Here is a 17,728-nt window from a genome sequence, read left to right as displayed (position 1 = left end):
GACGAGAACCAGCCGGCGAGGGAGGAGAGCCAGCTGGCAAGGCAGGCACTCCACAGGAGGCAGCCTAGCCATCTCTGCCCCTCACATTCTCCTAGGAGTGTGGCACCTGTGTGGACAACCCACTTCTTCACTGAGGGCCTGCAGACATGGAGAGAGGGTACCTAGGGGTCCCCCAAGTTCTGCAGGCTACCACATCGCTTCCTGTTAATCGTGATTTGGGAGGCCCAGGGTCTCAGTAGCCTGTTCTCACATGACTCCGGGAACCCAGGCCCCACACACTCGTGCCTGAGTACAGCTGGAGGAGACCTCAGGCCTCAAGAGATTCCCTGTCACTGCCTAGTACAAGGATCGGGGTCCCTAGGGACCAGGGTCTACAGATGACACAGGTGTCTTAGTGGTAGACACAAAGAAAGGACAAGGATGCCACAAGTGCACTTGAATCTCCTTCATATGCTTCTGAACTCAGCAGCTGGCCTCAAACTTGCTGGGGCTGGTCCTGAACTCCTAACCCTCTTCCTGCCACTCCCCAAACCTCCCAACTACCTGGATTGCCAGTATGTGCCACACACCCTTCCTTGCTTTTTTCATCCTTTTTAGACAGGGTCTCACTATATATCCCTGGCTTTCCGGAAACTCACTCTGTAGACAAGGCTGGCCTCGAACTCACAGAGCTCCTCCTGCCTCTGTCATGCCAGTGCTGGTCTAACGGTGTGTACCCCACACCTGGCTGAGGTTTCCCTTTCAAACACTAGTCAGCTGCCCTCCAGCTTCTGCTTGAGGCAATTCTTCATCCTTAAGCTTCCTTCCGCACCCCACCCCCACCTCAGCCAAGACAGAGTTTCTTTGTGTAGCCCTGGCTGTCCTAGACTGGAGTTGTAGACCAGGCTAGCCTCGAACTCGCAATGATCCGCCTGCCTCCGTCTCCCAAGTGCTGGGATTAAAGGCATGCGCCACCAATGCCCAGCTCTGGTTTATTAAGTAAGTGTGGGAGAGCAGAAAAGGGGGCACCCCAGAAAGAAACAGACACAGAGAGGAAGAGGTAGGAAGAGAGGCAAGAGCAGGTTTTTTATTCAGATCTCGTCAATGGACAGCACATTCGCCACAGTTGTGTGGAGAGCAGGGACTGCCTCTGACATGAACTCTGGTGCCCCCTATTTGACCACTTCTCCTTGGTGGGGAGCTCTGGTGACACTCAGAGGAAGGGTAAGCAGGCTACCAGGATCTGATAGGCTGTGACCATATGGTGGAGGAGGAGGTCCCCTCTGTCACAGGTCTAGGGGAGGGGAATAGGGTGAAAGAGGAAGGGAGGGGGAACAGGAAGATAAAAGTGAGGGGATAACAAATTAGATATAATCTGAATAAATTATTTAAATTTTTAAAAAGAGCAGTTTGTTGTTTTTAGAGACAGGGTTTTTCTGTGTAGCCTTGGCTCTCTTGTGGACAACCGGCCTTGAACTCACGGTGATCTGCCTGCCTCTGCCTCCTACAAACTGGAATTAAAGGCATGCACCACACCTAGTTTTTCTGGTTTTCTGTTTTTGTGTGTTGAGACAGCATCTCACTCTGTTGCCTAAACTGGTCTCAAACTCATAGCAATCCTCCTGCTTCAGCCTCCCAAACAGTTGGGATTACAAGCTTGTGTCACCAGGCCTGTCATTTAGTTTAGTTTAGTTTTTCAAGACAGGGTCTCTTTATGTAGCCCTGGCTGTCCTGGCACTCACTGTGTAGACCAGGCTGGCCTCGAACTCACAAATATCATCCTGCCTCTGCCTCTGAGGGCTGGGACTAAAGACATACCACTATGCCAGGCTCCAGGCCCATTGTTATCATGCTGTATGTCCTTCAGATCTTGCCACATAGCTAGAGACCTGACGAGTTTTGAGGAAACTTCCAGCTGTGTTACTGACAGCCCTACCAAGAGATGGCACCTCCCCTGCCACCCTGATGTGCTCCGGCAGGCCCTGAGGTCTGGCTTTCCTTTGCATCTGTACCTATTCATTCTGCCTGTCCCAAAACTGTACCACTGGGATAGTGCAGTAGTGGCACCGCCACATCCTTCAGAGTGACAGCCACCGTGTGACTCCTCCATGGAGTCAGCATCTGCCTGTTGTTAGGGACTTGGCCTGTTCCTGCTTTAACATGACTCAAGCTTCTCAGACAATGTCTGGTGTTGTCACTCTCGTGTGTGTCCTTCTAGTAAATGTGTGATGTGTGTTGCTAGGGATTGAATCCAGGGATTGAATCCAGGGCTCTTATATGCTAGGCAAGGGCCCCATCTCTCTTTGCAGCTTAAAGTTGCATTTTTCTCCATGACTATCATACTGAAAATAGCACATGCTTACTGCACATTTTTTAAAAAGATTTATTTATTATGTATATACTGCTCTGCCTGCATGTACCCCTGCAGGCCAGAAGAGGCATTAAATCACATTACAGATGGTTGTGAGTCACCATGTGGTTGCTGGGAATTGAACCTAGGACCTCTGGAAAAGCACCTAGTACTCTTAACCTCTGAGCCATCTCTCCAGCCCAGCTTACTGCATATTTATATATTTTTTCTCTTTTGAGGCAGGGTTTCTCTATGTTATCTTGGCTGTACTGGACTCACTTTGTAGACCAGTGATTCGCTTGCTTCTGTCTCCGGAGTGCTGGGGTTAAAGGTGTGCACCACCACACCCAGCCATGGCAACTCTTATAAAGGAGAACATTCCATTGGGGCTGGCTTACAGTTTCAGAGGTTTGGTCCATTATCCTCATAGCTAGAAGCATGGCAGCATGCAGGCAGCCATGGTGCTGGAGAGGGAGCTGAGAGTTCTACGTCTTGATGCACAGGAGAAGGGCACTGTGTGCCACGCTAGGCATAGCTCGAGCATAGGAGACTGCAACGCCTGCCTCCACAGGGACACACGTCCTCCAACAAGGCCACACCTCCTAATAGTGCTGCTCCCGATGGGCCAAACATTCAACCTTATGAATCTGTATGAGGGCCGAGGCTAGTCAAACCACCACAATAGCCTACCTTTAGTTTTGTTTATGAGACATGGGGCCTCATGCAGCCACGGCCTGGCCTCCAAGTCACCATGCAGCCAAGCGTGACCTTCGGCTTCTTCTTTAGTCCATGTTTGCATTATAGGTCCTGGGAGACAGAGCCCAGGGCTTCATGTGTGCCAGGCAGGCACTAGGGACTGAACCACACCCCCAGGCCAAGCATCTATCTTGGCTTGGATTTGGGGGGAGGGGTGGTCTTTTTGCTTTTATTTCCAGGTTCACTATATAGGCCAGGCTCATGATCTTCCTGCGTCGTCCCATGAGAACTAGGATTGCAAGCATCCCCTGGCCTCCGTTCTTGAGTCACCGAGCCCTCTCCATGAGCCGGGTCTGATTATCTCCTCCTGGGCTGCTTACGTATCTTTCATCCTCCTATCTTCACTGCAGGAAACTATACCCCATGTGAAAGTTACCATCTAAGCCACGATGAGTATCTAGCATTATTACTTCACATATCAAGCATTTAAACCGTCATTGTCCAGCCGGGCGGTGGTGGCACACACCTTTAATCCCAGCACTCGGGAGGCAGAGGCAGGCGGATCGCTGTGAGTTCAAGGCCAGCCTGGTCTACAAAGCGAGTCCAGGACAGCCAAGGCTACACAGAGAAACCCTGTCTCGAAAAACCAATAAAATAAAATAAATCATCATCGTCACCTAGCTCCATGATCCCTCGCCTCTTGTAAGACTGACACTGTGAGGGCTGAGGGTGTGGCTCAGTGGCAGAGCACTCTTGGGCATGTCCAAAGTCCCGGGTCCCATGCCCAGCACCGAAAACGACAACCGGAACTTGAAGCTCTCAGACAATAGAGGACATAAAGAGAAAGACCATTTCTTTTTTTTTTTTTTTTTGGTTTTTCGAGACAGGGTTTCTCTGTGTAGCCTTGGCCATCCTGGACTCACTTTGTAGACCAAGCTGGCCTCGAACTCACAGCGATCCACCTGCCTCTGCCTCCGGAGTGCTGGGATTAAAGGCGTGTGCCACCACGCCCGGGAGAAAGACCATTTCTTGAGGGCACAAGGTTTATTTAATGTAGCGGGCACAAAGACAACAGCATCACAGAGGCTCTGGGGAGAGGAGATCAGGGCTCACCGGGCAGAGAGGGGTCTTTCTTGTGCCTCTTTGAGGACAGTGTTTTGTAACCCAAGCCTGCAGCCAGGCTGGCTTCCAGGCATAAGTCGGGAAAAGGAGGAGGGAGGAGAACGTGGGGTCACCAATACCGCTTTAGATAGAAATGCATGTCTCCAGGTGAGATCCTGGAACCCGCAAGTCTGCTGGCTAGAGACTGACGCTCCCTCCATAGAGGAGAGTGCAGTGGGAGCAGGAGGGAGAGCCTTCTGCTTAGATAGAGAGCACCGTGGCCTTCGCAGTGTCTGGGACATTCCCACAGAATGTAAGGGTGTCCCCCGCAACTGTCTGCCGCTGTGATTCTGACCGCTCTCAGTATCTCATGTAAATGGGACCCTGCAGCTTGGTGTGTGCGCTTCTGGGATTGAGTGCAGGCCTTGTGCATGAAAGCCAAGCTCCCTGCCCAAAGCTCACCCCCAGCCCATAATTAGCATTTCCACCCTACCAAACATTCCTCTCTTCTATGCCTTGGGAAGACCTGGACTCTTTGGGTTTGTTGTTTTATAGTCCGAAGCCCGAGCCTCCTAGGAAAGCACTCTACAGCAGACCTTAGCCACCCCGCTTGTGTGACAAAACACCTGAACTCCCAAGTCTGAGCTCTAAGGACTAAGTGTATCTTGGTACATATTTTAAATGCCATTTGAAATTTGGGGGTATATACACTCAGTTCGACTCTCAACATCACACGTGCATGAACACACATACAAAATGAGGCTGAAATCCTAATTCCACATTTTTACCTCAAGGGGAGGAAATACAGCAGCGGTGACAACAAAAATGAACACCAGGGCTGGATGTAGGCAGGGGCGGGGCCTGCAGAGAGAGGAGGACTGAGCTGGAGGGCAGCCTGCACTACATAGTAAGAAGGGAACTTGCGGTGCTCTCTGTCTAAGCAGAAGGCTCTGCTGTGTATCCCTACCACTAGCCTAGAATTCAATGTGTAGCCCAGGCTACCCTAAAACTTGAAGCAATCCTCTCACCTCTGCCTATCAAATACAGGTACCTGCTGGCTACCAAGTCAGCATCTTTCAGCTTTAAACTTCCTCCGACTGGCCTGGAATTCACCCAATTCAGCCTTCTGAAGTAGGCCAGCACACTCAGCTCATAAAAGGAGGTTTTTTTTTGTTTTTTTTTTTTTTTTTTCGAGACAGGGTTTCTCTGGGTAGCCTTGGCCATCCTGGACTCACTTTGTAGACCAGGCTAGCCTCGAACTCACAGCAATCCGCCTGCCTCTGCCTCCCGAGTGCTAAAAGAAGTTCTTTTTAGCAGGTTTTAACACCAACAAGGGCTAGGTTGGACTACAGCTGTGTGGAACCTCTTCTGAGAAAGGCACTAGACAAGATTTGGTGGCACATACTTGTAATCCCAGGAAGATCAGGAGTGCAAGGTTGTCTTCAGCTACATAGCAAGTTCAAAGCCAACCTGGACTACATTTGACCCTGCCTCCAAAAATAACAGGAGAAAGGCACAGACACAGTTAGGATGGAGGCTCCAAACAGAGGCAAACCTCCAGCCTCTGTCTTGGCACCCAGGCACCTGTGCAGACCTAGAAGGCAACCAAAGCCCACTCAGGCACTAGTCAAACTCCACGGACAAGCTGGATGGCTCAACCTGTCTGGCCCTGCAGGACAGAGCTGGACCTCAGCCAGGAGGACACAGTGGACATCGGGTGAGGAGCAGTGAGGAAACTTGGAGTTGGTTCTGTGCAGACTGAGGTGGTGCATGCTGAGAAGGCACTGGCCTCCAGAAAGGGGAGGGCCTGGCACTCCAGCCCTGGGGATACCCTCTCCACAACTTTCCCTCAGCAACCGTGGACAAGGTATAGCACCCCACCCCCCACAGGTCCCCACTGTGCTCATCCAGAGTCCCACATTCTCATTTTTTTTTTTGAGTGTCAGCCAGAGCAGGGAACATTGCCCCATTTTACAAACAAAGAAGCTGAGGCTTCAAGAAGGACACTGGTGGTGAGGCTGGACCCCTACGAGTGCCACTCCAGAGCAGGAAGCCTGAAACTTCAGGGTTCAGGTCCAAGTGGCCTCTGGCAGCTTTTTCTAGCCACCGAGCCATTCTGCGCCAACGTTGCTGAGTGTGCAGGCTCAGCTCCCTCTCTCCCCACACAGGAAGCTCCTCTCCTCTCTAACCCAGCATCATCTGTCCTCCCAGCACATGCCCCAGAGCCCTCTTCTTGGACTCCTGTGTGCTAATTATGGAAGTATGTGTCTCCTGGGGCTGCAGAACCAAATGCTGTCATCCCCACGGCTGAGAGCGAGAGTGGCAGGAGCCTTTCTCTCGGGTTCAGGGGCAGAGGCTCGCCACCAAGGGGAAGGGTAGGTGAACCCTCTGCAGGAAGGCGCAGCCCCTCTCATCGTCCCTTCCTAAGCTTTTGTTGAGATGTGCTTCCGCTATGGAGCGCCAGAACTCGCTATGTAGGCCAAGCTGGCCTTGAATGTACAGAGATCTGCCTGCCTCTGCCTCCTGAGTTCTGAGATTACAGGTGTGTATCACATCTGCCTTTAATTTTCTTTCCTTCTCCATGCAGGTACAGCCATGCTCAGGCTTATGTCCCACAAGTGGAGGTCAGAGGGCAACTTGTATGTTTTTCCTTCCATCACCTGGGTTCTGGGGACCACATGCAAGTCAGGCTTGGCGGTCAACACTGAGTCAGTCACTCACCAACCCTCAATCCTTTCTAAAGTTGTTTATTAATATGTTCTGGGCAGGGCGTGGTTGCAACAAGTAGGGGGCAGAGCCTCTCTGGGGCTTACCACTGTTCTGGCAGCATGACCAGGCCATGACTCTCAGATGCCCAGACTCTCAGTGAAACCCAAGCCCTTGGGAGACACCCTTTCTACCAGGGCCTCTCTCTGCCCTCATCCCATTACCCACAACACAATGGCCATCCTACTCCAGGCAGCTCAGGACACAGCAGCTATACCTATTAGTGTCCCCTGGAGCACCCCGCCTGGCCCCACGCTCCCTAGCCAAGTCCCCTTTTCCACAGCACTTAAAATCTTGTAGCAATCTGCGGGCTTTGCGTGTGTGCTGCACAGAACCCCGTCTCTTCCCCCCTCTCAACATCGTTCTGTCCCCCAGCACCTGTAGCGGGGACTTTGAGCTTCTCTGTCCCCTTGGCTTGCACCAGACAGCAGCCGTGGCCACGACCAGCCAGGTTTGTAATAGCAGGGTTTTGCTTCCAAACTGCAACTGGGATCGAAGCTCTGCCCTGAGGCTATGCGGTTTTGTTGTTGGTTGGTTGGGTTTTTTGGTTTTGTTTTGTTTTGTTTTTTCAAGATAAGGTTTCTCTGTGTAGCCTTGGCTGTCCTGGACTTGCTTTGTAGACCAGGCGGGCCTTGAACTCCCAGTGATCCACCTGCCTCTGCCTCCCCAGTGCTGGGATTAAAGGCGTGCGCTGCTGCTGCTGCCGCCGCCGCCGCCGCCGCTGCCGCCACCGCCGCCACCACCACCACCCAGCTTGCCCTGAGGCTATGACGGACCCCAGGACCCTACCCAGCTCAGCTCTGATGGCCTGATGGCAGGTCCTCATACCTGCTCTTTCACTGCTGTGTGGAACAGTCCAGCTGTTATGGCACTTGACAAGTCCATATGTTGAAGGCAGCAGGCAGTGACGACAGGCACAGGTTGGGGACTGACATGGTCCTGGCTCTGCCCTCCAAAAGGTTGTTCCTTCACCACGATATGGTCAGATTCTGGTGCCCACAGCCAGATGTGTTTCCAATATGCCCTAACGAGATGGAAATAAGACAAGCTACAGCGAGGGGGCTGGGGGTGTGCAGGTGGCACCAAGTTCAGTCAGACCCAGGCTGCTGGATGGCTTGACCATAGGGGAGGCTTGGAAGCTCCAAGGACATGTGGAACACAATTTTTTTTGTTTGTCTTGTTTTTGTTTTTTGAGACAGGGCTTCTCTGTACAACAGCCCTGGATGTCCTGGTACTTTGATTGTAGACCTGGCTGGCCTCGAACTCACAGATCCACCTGCCTCTTCCTCTGGAGTGCTGGGATTAAAGGTGTGTGCACCATCACACTCAGCATTAGGACACAATTTTTTGTTTGTTTGTTTGTTTGAGACAGGGTTTCTCTGTGTAGCCATGGCTGTTCCAGACTTACTTTGTAGACAAATCTGGCCTCAAACTCAGAGATCTGCCTGCCTCTGGGATTATAAGCGTGTGCCACTGTGCCCGGCTCAGGACACAATTTTTATTTAAAGGAAAAAAAGGGGGGTTTCTTCACCTAGGACTGTACCCTTACTAATGGCGCTCCCCCAAATAGCCCCTCAGCTGCACATGCTCCTTGTCACAGGTGTGGAGGTGGGCAGACAGACGCAAACTGATGCCCTTTCCCAGGGCATCTGCCAACACTTAGGCTTGCTTTTGATTTCTCTTTTCACCCCTACAGCAGGGTGGCGCCTGTTTCAGTGCCCAGCTCCTCCCCGGGTACCAGTGTGTACTCAGGGCAGTGGGGCTGTCGTCCGGGCCCAGGAAAAGCTTCCTTTGGCCACCTTCTTGTTTTGTTTGGCCGTCTCCCCCTCCCCCAGCTGCAGCCCTTGTACTTTTCCACTGAGGACTGACTCAGGATAAAGTGGAGCCAATTACAACAATCAATAGTGAGCAGTTGGAAGCAGCCATTATGTTTCTAGGAGACCAATCGATTCATATTTGACAACATAAAAGAAATAACATTCCTGGCAGATGCCCACAGTCAGTAGCACCTTCCCTAGCAGACACAGGAACCGGACCTAGGGGACAAGGACAAGGGCCACCGAGGGCTAGGATCTGCCTTGTCTGATGGCTTGTAATAGTTTGTGAGTGCCCTAGCTCTTCTGAGTAACTCATTTTTTTTTTTTTTTTTTTTTTTTTTTTTGGTTTTTCGAGACAGGGTTTCTCTGTGTAGCCTTGGCCATCCTGGACTCACTTTGTAGACCAGGCTGGCCTCGAACTCACAGCGATCCACCTGCCTTTGCCTCCCGAGTGCTGGGATTAAAGGCATGCGCCACCACGCCCGGCTCTCTTCTGAGTATCTCATGGGGTAACCTTACAAACAGATTATCACTGTGGGGTATGGTGGCCAGTGACAAGCACCCATCTCCTTACTATAACATGGAGGGGACAAGGACGTTGGGCTGTGAGGTCAGCCAATGTCAGAAACTGGATCCTATAAGGCTCCACATAGGTGAGGTCTCTAAACACCAGATTCATAGGACAAAGGCAGAGCAGGGCTGCCAGGGCTGTATGGCAGGCAAGGACGTGGAGTTTAGGCATCTCCAACATGGACGTGGTATCACATGCATGGGCAACATGCATGAGTATAGTGCCTCTGAAGTGTTATGTGGTTTTTACACTTTTTGTTTGGTTGATTTGTTTTTTGAGACAGGGTTTCTCTGTGTAACAGTTCTGCCTGTCCTGGACTCGCTTTGTAGACCAAGCTGGCCTTGAACTCACAGAGATCCACCTGCCTTTGCCTCCCTAGAGCTGGGATTAAAGTGTATTTTTAGGTACTGAGAATAAGTTGGGGAAAGCAAAAAGATCGAGAGTTTAAGGTTCAAGACTTGGTGTGATGGCGCACACCTCTGATCCCAGCACTTGGGAGGCAGAGACAGCTGGATCTCTCTGAGTTTGAGGCTAGCCTGGTCTACAGAGTGCTTTCTAGTACAGCCAGAGCTACATAATGCCACCCTGTCTCAAACAAAGAGTTCAAGACCCTCCCTCGTTATCAGCTGAGTCAGGGCCAGCCGGGACTACTAGAGACCTTGGCTTCAAAACAACAGTGATGAGTGCTTGGGATCATTTTGTTTTCCAGTTTTAAAAATGTATTTGTTATTTAAGAGAAAGGAGACAGAAAGTGCACAGGAGCGTGCCTGCCTCAGCAGTGTGGAGGTGAGGACAAGGTCTCAGAGTCAGTGCTCTTCTGTTGGAAGAACCCTGTTGTTTGAGGCCACAGTCCTCTGGGTCCAGATAGCCACTCTGAGCTCTTAGGTGTGTGTGTGTGTCTGTGTGTGTATATACGCACACACAACATATAGACAGATTTTTTTTCTTCTTGCTTCCTCTTTGCTACGTTGTGGGTTACCCCCTTCCCCACCCTCCATCCCCCCAGTTTCATCCCCTATCACTAGACAGGAGAGAGAGAGAGAGAGAGAGAGAGAGAGAGAGAGAGAGAGAGGAGAGAGAGAGAGAGAGAGAGAGAGGAGGGGGAGAGATCCTTAAATCTAGTTTCTTTCTTCTTGTATCTTTTTTTTTTTTTAAAGATTATTTATTATGTTCTACCTGCATATGTGCCTGCCTGTCAGAAGAGGGTATCAGATCTCATTATAGATGGTTGTGAGCCTCCATGTGGTTGCTGGGAATTGAACTCAGGACTTTTGGAAGAACAGACAGTGTTCTTAACCTCTGAGCCATCTCTCCAGCCCTCTCTTCTTGTATCTTTTTGTGTCTTTTTTTTTTTTTTGGTTTTTCAGACAGGGTGTCTCTGTGTAGCCTTGGCCATCCTGGACTCACTTTGTAGACCAGGCTGGCCTCGAACTCACAGCAATCCGCCTGCCTCTGCCTCCCGAGTGCTGGGATTAAAGGCGTGCGCCACCACGCCGGCTATCTTTTTCTTTCTTTCTTTTTTTTTGTTTTTTGTTTTTGTTTTTGTTTTTTTTTGAGGCAGGGTTTCTCTGCGTAGCCTTGGCTGTCCTGGACTAATTTTGTAAACCAGGCTAGCCTCGAACTCACAGCGATTCTCCTGCCTCTGCCTCCCAAGTGCTGGGATTAAACACATGTGCCACCACCGCCCGGCCCAACTATGTTCTTTTCCTATACTTTCTCCTCTTCGTTTCACACGTTCTCTACAGTGGCTGGATAGGCATACCTAGGGTTAGGGGGTGCTACCTCGGGATGGGCAGGCATACCTAGGGTTAGGGGGTACTCCCTCGGGATGGGCAGGCGTACCTAGGGTTAGGGGGTACTCCCTCGGGATGGGCAGGCGTACCTAGGGTTAGGGGGTACTCCCTCGGGATGGGCAGGCGTACCTAGGGTTAGGGGGTACTCCCTCGGGATGGGCAGGCGTACCTAGGGTTAGGGGGTACTCCCTCGGGATGGGCAGGCGTACCTAGGGTAGGGGTACTCCCTCGGGATGGGCAGGCTACCTAGGGTTAGGGGGTACTCCCTCGGGATGGGCAGGCGTACTAGGGTTAGGAGGGTACTCCCTCGGGATGGGTAGGCGTACCTAGGGTTAGGGGGTACTCCCTCGGGATGGGCAGGCGTACCTAGGGTTAGGGGGTACTACCTCGGGATGGGCAGGCGTACCTAGGGTTAGGGGGTACTTATCTCGGATGGGCAGGCATACCTAGGGTTAGGGATTCTCTCGGTATGGGCAGGCATACCTAGGGTAGGGGGTACTACCCTCGGGATGGGCAGGCGTACCTAGGGTTAGGGGGTACTACCCTCGGGATGTGTAGGCATACCTAGGGTTAGGGGGTATTACTACCGCAGGATGGGCAGGCGTACCTAGGGTTAGGGGGTACCACCTCGGGATGGGCAGGCGTACCTAGGGTTAGGGGATACTCCCTCGGGATGGGCAGGCGTACCTAGGGTTAGGGGGTACTCCCTCGGGATGGGCAGGCCTACCTAGGGTTAGGGGGTACTACCCTCGGGATGTGTAGGCGTACCTAGGGTTAGGGGGTACTACCTCGGGATGTGTAGGCGTACCTAGGGTTAGGGGGGTACTATCTCGGGATGGGCAGGCGTACCTAGGGTTAGGGGGTACTCCCTCGGGATGGGTGGGTGTACCTAGGGTTAGGGGGTACTACCTTGGGATGTGTAGGCGGAGAAATGATGCTGGCTATGGATGAGGGCAGACACCAAAGAATCCGGTCCAGGCTGGGCCTCTTGGTTGTGAGTTGCCAAAAGCTTCACCTGCTTCCTTCAGAAATCAAGGAACTCACCTGACAACTGCCAGTGCTGGAGAAGCTAAGGCAGGAGGAAGAAGCACTTTAGGAAGCCGGATGTGGTGGCGCACGCCTGTAATCCCAGCACTTAGGAGGCAGAGACGGGCGGATCACTGTGAGTTCGAGGTCAGCCTGGTCTACAAAGTGAGTCCAGGATGGCTAAGGCTACACAGAGAAACCCTGTCTCGAAAACCAAAAAAAAAAAAAAAAAAAGTATTTTATACCAGTCCTAGGTTTCCACAAATGGGTAAAGAAACATCATCAGCCAGGTGGTAGCGCACATGCCTGAGACAGAAACAAGTGGATCTCTGTGAGTTCGAGGATGGCCTGATCTACATGGCTAGTTCCAGGACAGCCAGGGCTACACAAAGAAACCCTGTGTCAAACAAACCAACCAACAAACTTCATCACTTCAGGGTCACTCACAGCTGTGTCTCGGCCCGGAATGTCCCGGGCTCAGCCTGCCAACACCTGCCCTTGCTTCATGATCACACATCACCTTTTTTTTTGTGGTGTCGGACAGATCCCAGGACTTCACACATCTCTCCGCTCTACTTCCCTCTCCAGCAGGCTCACACCGCTGGGGAAGCAAGAACCCTCTTCTCTCCTCGCTCTCGAGGGCTCGGGCTGCTCCCAGGCACGTACCCATCTCTGTAAGCTTTAGCTCCCTACCTGAAAAAAAAGTAGGAAATTGGATGTCTGGGGAGACAGAGGCTTACCCTGACTTGGCACATGGCTTTGGCCTCGGTTCCTCCTTAATACTGATATCAACCAGGAAGTTCCCAGAGAAGAGGGAAGGGCCCCCTGGCCCCACCTAGAAGCCGATGTCTAAGTACAGTGGACGATGGCATTAAGAACTGATAATACACTTGGTAGCACATACCTTTAACTTGGGAGGCAGAGACAGGAGGCCAGCCTGGTCCACATAATGAGCTCCAGGCCAGCCAGAACTACATGATGAGACCCTTGCCAAATCAAAACAAAACAAAACAAAAACCAATACAGGGGCTTGGAGAGATGGTTAAGAGCACTGGCCACCCTTCCAGAGGACACAAATTGTCACATGTCCACCTGGTAGCTGGTAACTGTCGGTAACTCCAGATCCGGGAGATCCAATGTCCTCTTCTGGCCTCTGCTGGCACTGCATATAAATGCTGCACACACATACATGCAGGCAAAACACTCATACGGGTTCTAATAAGGGGTACAGTGTTGCTAGCCAAGTCCGTTAGCTCTCTGAGCTTGTCTAGAGTGTGGGAACCAGGGCAGGAATTCCTCTCCATAGGAGAAGAGACTGGGGGGTTTGGAGAGGGGGAAGCATTAAACCTGCTGGTGGGAATCATTTGGAGGGTGACAAGTTTACACCCCCCATCCCCCACCCCCATGTGTGTTTGTGTATGTGTGTGTGTGTGTGTGTGTTCACAAGGGCATTCTGGGCTGCATATGAGGTGTCCAGGTAGGCCAGGCCAGTTGAGGAATAAGACCAGAGCCTTCCACAGGAAGGTACTATGTACAGTGGCAAGGTCTCAGAAGGGCTTACATGGCATGTGTGTCACTCTACTTGAAATTTCATGCTTTAAATTTTGCCCATTTGTGGGGCTGGAGAGAAGGCACAGTGGTTAAAGGCACTGGCTGCCATTCCAGAGAGCCCAGAAGTTCAATTCCCAGTACCCAGATGGTGGCTCACAAGCATCTATACTGTGATCTGATGCCCTCTTCTGGCCCGCAGGTGTGTGTACAGAGAGCATTCCTGCAGAAAATAAATACATCTTTTTTTTTTTTAAGATCCTGTGAAAAGCCACCGGGGCGTGGTGGCGCACGCCTTTAATCCCAGCACTCGGGAGGCAGAGGCAGGCGGATCGCTGTGAGTTCGAGGCCAGCCTGGTCTACAAAGCGAGTCCAGGACCAGAGAAATCCAGTCTCACAAAACAAAAACAAAAACAAAAAAATGTGGCTACTAACTTGTTTGAGAAAGTATTTTATTGACTGGCACTTAGATATAATTGCTATATAATTTGAGTCCAGCTGATTCTGAGTTGAAAGTTAAGATAGTTAAGCAGCTGGGTGTGGTGGCACACGTCTTTAATCCCAGCACTTGGGGGCAGAGGCAGGTGGATCGCTGTAGATGAGGCCAGCCTGATCTACAAAGCAAGTCTAGGACAGCCAAGGCTACACAAAGAGACCCTGTCTCAAAAAAAAAAAAAAAAAAAAAAAAAGAATATAGTTAAGCAACCTAGGCATAATGGCTTATAGCTGTAATCCCAGCACATGGCTAGACTGAGGCAAGAAAGTCTTAAGTGTAGGTCAGCCTTGCTAGTGAATTCCAGGCTAGACTTGACAAAGAGACCCTACCTCAACAAACAGACAAAAAACCTGGTGGTGGCCCACGCCTTTAATTCTAAGACTTGGGAGGCAGAGGCAGGCAGATCTCTGATTTCAAGGCCAGCCTGGTCTACAGAGGGAGTTCCAGGACAGACAGGGCTACAGAGAGAAACCTTATCTCAACCTCTACATGGTGCGTACAAACTCACACAGACACACATATATACACAGAGAACAAAAATAAATCCAAAACAACAAACTAAACTAAAAAGAACCACAAGGGGCTGGAGAGATGGCTCAGCAGTTAAGAGCACTGGCTGCTATTCCAGGGGTTCTGAGTTCAATTCCCAGCAACCACATGGTGGCTCACAACCATCTATATTGAGATCTGGTGCCCTCTTCTGGCCTGCAGTTGTACATGCAGGCAAAACATATACATAATAAATAAATAAATCTTAAAACAACAACAACAACAACAAAAAAAAAACCACAAGAACAATGGTTAACTTCTAGGCCTGGATTTTTAAAGATTTATTTATTTATTCAGTATACATGTGTTATTTATTTATACATGTGTGCCTGCATGCCAGAAGAGGACACCAGATCTCATTATAGATGGTTGTGAGCCAACATGTGGTTGCTGGGAATTGAACTTATGACCTTTGGAAGAACAGACAGTGCTCTTAACCTCTGAGCCATTTCTCCAGCCCCACACATGCAATCTTAGCACTTGGGAGGTTAAGGCCAGGAATGCAATTGAGGTAAGCTTGTGCTACACAGACCCTGTCTCAAACAAACAAACAGATTGAAAGAAATATATCAAAATCTAATATTATGTTGGGAGACAGTTCGATCAGTAAAGCATATGTCATAAAAGCCTTGGATGTGGGGCTGGGTGTGGTGGAGCATACTATTCCCAGCGCTGTAGCTGCTGAGACAGGGTTGGGGGTTGGGGTGGGGATGGGGGGTGTCGTCCCTGGGGCCTGCTGGCCAGCCAGCCTGACCTAACTAGAGAGTATGCAGTGAGAGATCTTGGCTCAAAAAGCAAGGTGCTTGGGCTGGAGAGATGGCTCAGTGGTTAAGAGGTTGCTCTCCCAGAGGACCTGAGTTCAATTCCCAGCACCCACATGACAGCTCACAACTGGATGTAACTCCAGCTCCAGGGGATCTGACAGCCTCACCCAGACAAAAATGCAGGCAAAACACCAATGCACATAAAATTTAAAAATTAATTAGAGCCAGGAGTGGTGGCACACGCTTGTAATCCTAGCACTCGGGAGGCAGCGGCAGGCAGATCGTTGAGTTTGAGGCCAGCCTGGTCTACAAAGTGAGTCCAGGAGAGCTAGGGCTATACTGAGAAACCCTGTCTCAAACAAACAAACATATTAATTAACCATAAAAAGAAAAAAAGACCACCTCCCGAGAAACAACGTCCACTGCTGACCTTTAGCCCTCACAGGTACCTGCCCGCAGAGGAGCACATGTACCTACAACTAATGAGGACGTAAACACAGAACTGTAACAGCTGATTCTGCAATGAATCTGGTGGGTTCTTTATTATGTACAATTATCTTTTTTTTTATCCCAAATCCTGCTGGTCTACGAGTTCATAAGAAGAACCACAATTAAGTGACAAGGTATGTAGGCTGTGGGCACTGAGTGCTGGATGGCTGGATCCAAGAGTGCAGGTTTCTAGACATACTGTTCCCCTGAAATGCTGGGTGCTTGTGGGGGGGATGGGGTGGGGTGGAGGGGGGGAGACACAGGGCACAGTCACAGGCGGGAGTCACAGCTGGAAACCCAGGAACAGTCGTCCAGGATGAAAACGACAAACTGATGATGACAAAACATGGATGCCACCAAGAAGACTGAAGAGGTCAGGGTTGGAGATCTGTCTCAGTGGGCAGAGTGCTTGCCTGGCATGGTTTGATCCCCAGCGTAACATAAAAGAATGTGGTGGCCACGCTGGCAGCCTCAGCACTCAGGAGTGGAAGGCACGAGACGGACCAGAAGTGCAAGGCCATCGTTGCCTACCAAGCAGGTTCAAGGTTAGCCTGGGCTAAGTGAGAGCCTGGCCAGCAGATAGGAGATCAGCGTCTCATAACACAGGACTCCGGAGGGTGTATGTCGAGGACCAGGCAGACGGCTCAGGCACTAGGAACACTAGCTGCTCCTGCAGCAGATCTGAGCTGTGTTCTCCGGACGCCTCACAGCCACATCTGACTTCAACTCCAGGGGATCTGATGTCCTCTCTGGCCTCGCTAGGCAGCTGTACGCACATGAACAAATATACGCATAAATAAAAATAAAATATATTTTTTCGAGACAAGGTTTCTCTGTCTAGCATTGGCTCTCCTGGACTCACTTTGTAGACCAGGCTTTCCTTGAGCTCATAGAGATCCACCTGTCCCTGCCTCCCTGAGTGCTGGGATTACAGGCATGTACCAGCACGCCTGGCTAGTAAAATAAAAAGTTTAAAAAGAAGGTATATGGTAAAAGGCAGCTGCTTAAAAATAAAAACAAAAACGTTTTGGCCAGGCCTTTTAAATTTTTTTTTAAAGACTTGTTTCTTTATTTATGTATGTAGGGGCTGGAGAGATGGCTCAGTGGTTAAGAGCACTGTCTGTTCTTCCAAAGGCCCAGGGGTTCAATTCCCAACACTCACATGGCAGCTCACAACTGTCTGTAACTCCAGTTCCAACTTTCACACCAATACACATAAAATAAAATAAATTATTATTATTATTATTTTTTTTTTTTTGGTTTTTCGAGACAGGGTTTCTCTGTGTAGCCTTGGCCATCCTGGACTCACTTTGTAGACCAGGCTGGCCTCGAACTCACAGTAATCCGCCTGCCTCTGCCTCCCGAGTGCTGGGATTAAAGGTGTGCGCCACCACGCCCGGCTAAAATAAATTATTTATGTTTGTATACAATGTTCTGCCTGCATGTAACCCAGGATGGCAGAAGGCATCAGATCACATTATAGATGGTTGTAAACCACCATGTGGTTGCTGGGAATTGAACTCAGGACCTCTGTTAGAGCAGCCGGTGCTCTTAATCTCTGAACCATCTCTCCAGCCCTTGGCCAGGTCTTTTATCCCAGCATTCAGGAAGCAGAAGCAGCAAGTCTCTGAGTTCAAGGTCAATCTGGTCTCAGGCCCTTGGTCTTAGGCCAGCCAGGGTTAAATGGTGATACCCTGTCTCAAAAAATAAATTACTATGGTTTTTTTGGGGGGAGGGGTTGTTTTTGTTTTGGTTTGTTAAGATAGGGTTTCTCTGTGTAGCC

The sequence above is a fragment of the Acomys russatus genome, chromosome 1 (assembly GCF_903995435.1).
Source record: "Acomys russatus chromosome 1, mAcoRus1.1, whole genome shotgun sequence".
In the NCBI taxonomy this organism is placed as follows: Eukaryota; Metazoa; Chordata; class Mammalia; order Rodentia; family Muridae; genus Acomys; species Acomys russatus.
This window is presented reverse-complemented; position numbering follows the sequence as displayed.